The sequence below is a fragment of the Anopheles aquasalis genome, chromosome 2 (assembly GCF_943734665.1).
Source record: "Anopheles aquasalis chromosome 2, idAnoAquaMG_Q_19, whole genome shotgun sequence".
NCBI lineage: Eukaryota > Metazoa > Arthropoda > Insecta > Diptera > Culicidae > Anopheles > Anopheles aquasalis.
Genome location: NC_064877.1, coordinates 40,268,977 through 40,272,500, shown reverse-complemented (window position 1 = coordinate 40,272,500; position 3,524 = coordinate 40,268,977).

The following is a 3,524-nucleotide window of genomic DNA, read 5'->3' as shown; positions in this document are numbered from 1 at the left end:
TCATTATTAATTAAGTGAGGGAATGAAAGTAAAATATAATCCAATGGACGTGCCCTTGGTGCGCTCAAATGCGGCTGCACTTGCTCCCTCGGCCACAACGACGAAGAGGACGATTCTACGCCAATATTATTGGCCTCGAATGGGTCACCGAATGGTGAAGGTTTGCGTTGGTCCGGTTCACGCAAAAAAGGGAACTTGAGTCAATTAGGACGGACTCCGGCTCCGGTCGAATGGTGACCGCTGGAGGAGAGCGCTGGATAAACATTAAAACGAGAAAAGGTTACATCATTTTGGTGGGTGAGGAGGGACGCTGGACCGCGGTGTCCAATCCCTTCCAATTAAACGATGTGATACGGATCCGATACACGAGGATCCCATCCGGCCCATCCGGGTTTATACAATTGGTCGTGATGTTCGGTAATGTCATTAGAAACCGGAATGGGTTCTGCGCTTGCCAACAAAGGGTAAACAGTGCGCAAAAGTGGGAAATGATCGTGATCGTTTCCTTTGTTTTTTTTTTGGGATAGCTTTGATTTGCTGGAATTATTTCGTTCGTTCCGGAATTGACCACCCTTTCTCTTGCTCGCTCTCTCTCTCTCTAATCAGGATCGAGGATACTGCGGCAATATTTATGACATGACCAAGGATTCGCATAAAGGTTATCCGGTGTTGTAATGATGACGCGATCCACTGAGCGGCTTACTGGCGTCTTAAGACGTAATGAAGAAAGTGGCCAGCTTTCTCTTACATTTTAGGAGGAATGGAGCAATAACTCTTACAATAGTACTCACGGTGTAAATATATCAAAGTTTATTTAAGATAATAAGAAGGCTGTTAAGCAGTTATACAAAATTTTCAAAATGGCAAATTAGTCGTCATTATTTTGGATTGCTAGCTGTATTTTAGAACCATACATTTTATAGTCATTCACCACATGGTGCTCTTCAATGTAGGATAGCAAAGAAAGAAATGTTTCCATCGTTGTTTTCAGCCAATTGATTCGATTGGAAATAAATTCTAAACTTAAACTGAATAAATGGCCATTTTCCATTATTTCAATTGTCCAGGTAATGATTTTTAAATATTATATTGACAATGTTTGTATTTTTACTTCTGTGTTGAGTTATTGCTTACAAGCAATAGAGAATAACAACTAGAAGACGTAGGCTGCCAATTAAATACCAATTGGAAGTAAAGACCGATAAGAAATCAACTAATTGACTAAACATAAAGATAAGTCTTTTCATAAAAATAAAATTTGTATAAATAAACCAAAGTAGAAAACACGAAAAGGATCATAAAAGGATTCATGCAAAACTACATAAGAATTGGCGACACACAACAAGAATATTTGTCTCTATCGTTACAAAAAATCATCTATAGAGCATTTGAATTAATAACTTCAAGCATATTCTTTCTATTGCTCTACCAACGCAAGCGATCCGTCATGCTAATGCCCAACTATTGGAACAACCGTTCAACTAGTGCTTCCCTAGAGCATCGCCAACACGAAAACAGATCTGCGCCAATCTGAACGACAAAACAAGGCAGCCCCAGGGCAGTCGCGGGTGTCGATTTTGCAACGGATGGTGCTCCTTCCGCACCGCGGCTCGCATGCGTTCCGATGGAATCCGGGTCCGATTACCGAGCATCACAACACGCCAACCATAAATCAGCCGTCAGTCGCAACGCAACCGCAACCGGTTCTGTCTCCGGATATGCACACCGACTGTCACACTGTGGGCCCATTTGTCGTCGTCGTCGTCGTCCTGGTCGTCTTACATATGTCGCATCATCCCGCCCACTGCACCCCACAGCACCCACCCAAAAAACGGGCCGTTTTCTTCTGCTGACGGTGTCGCTTTTCCATCCCGTCGATCCGATTCCCGTGGCGTGGATCCGGTGAAGATAAGATTGGATATGCGTTTCCGGGGAATGCAGCGATGGCGTCTTGGCGCGTCTTGAAATTCGCGATTTTTCACCTGCTGCTGTCTGTTGCGCCCTCCCCCCCCAGGTGTGGTGTGATGTTAAACCAAAATTTATGGCCCCCAGGTATCGGTTACATCCGACGCGGACGTGGTGGACTGGTTGTTGGGTAGCAGCTGAAAGTGACAAAGGAGCTGGTTGAGTAGCCAGATTTGGGGGCCAACCAACCATTCCACCCCCCAAAAAACCCCCCGAAAAGACACCCAGGCGCTCAGCTGCACCATTTTGCATATTCTCTGTGCTCGGTGCTCGGTCGCATAATACTGACAATGATACTCGTTGCTTCCTGTTGGGCGTCCTGTTGTCCCGTGTGAACCGTTGCAGTTCACGTCTAATAAGGCGTCCTACCGACTAAAATCCCGACTGTTTACTGTGTGCTTTTCTTGTGCTTCTTGACATCAAAACGGGTGGTGCCAACAACAGAGACAAAGCGGCAGCGCCAGTGGCACCAGCTGCGCCCTGTTGTGGGAGTTGCAGCAAAAATGCATTCATATTCTAACCATAAATTTATCACCTCCACTGACGTTGGCCACAACCTGCAATTATTTGTCGGTTTTCACCTTCTTCCGCCCGTGAAGTGAAGGTCAAAGGATAGCCACAAAGTACACGTACCCCGGTGCTCGATCTAACCGGTTCCGGAACCGGTGCTAACGTCCAACGTGTGTTCCGGCTGGCTTCCATGAACCGTGGAGTGTTCCAGGCGCCGGTGTGCTACGACGGTAAACCGTTTGATGAATCTTTGATACGCGTGGGAGCCACCTAACTGGCCACCTTACGCGAACCAACAATTATCCGTTTATCTATGACCAGCTTCAGTTCGCGAGCGCGATATCGAGCTCCTCGAGTCACCGGAGGGCTACCGGTGGGGGGGTACAGGAACCGCGGGAGTTGGGAGTGTTAATCGGTGTCTTGTTGAGTAAATAATTACTCTTTAATGAACTCTCGGTCTCGGTCTCTGCGGTAGGATCAAAGAAGTCGTCTTACGTTGAAACGGGGTTTGGTTGTTGCTACTAATCGCTGGTCCGCACTCGTCGCCGCCAGTGTTGTACTAATGGTTTGTTTGGTTTTCTTGTTCATTTTTTAAACTCTCGTTCTCTGTTCTCGTTGCTCATGAGACATTCGGTGTGGGTAGCGTGCGACATTTGCACTCTGCGGTAAACGCGTAAACAAGATAATCCTTATCAAATGGATACAAACAGAGCATAAACATGTGCGAGCCCCGGTCGCTGTATCGAGCGCACCGGGCAACCTCTTTTGTGCTCTCGGTTTCATGCTGCTGTAAGAGTCAAGGAGGCAAACCAGCGCATCGATACGATACTTTTGATGAAGGTTTACTAATTAAAAATATTCGTTCATTTTCAAACGGTTGAACAACCCTCGACTACAGCTTCAATGACTTCAGTGGATGTTTTCGCGAAAGAGTAGCCTCATAAACGGATAAATTGATATCATTAGAGCGTTAGTGTAGAGAGATCTGACCATTTTCCAGCAAAATCTCAAAAGAAATTGAAATGATAAAATTCGAAACCCACCATTAG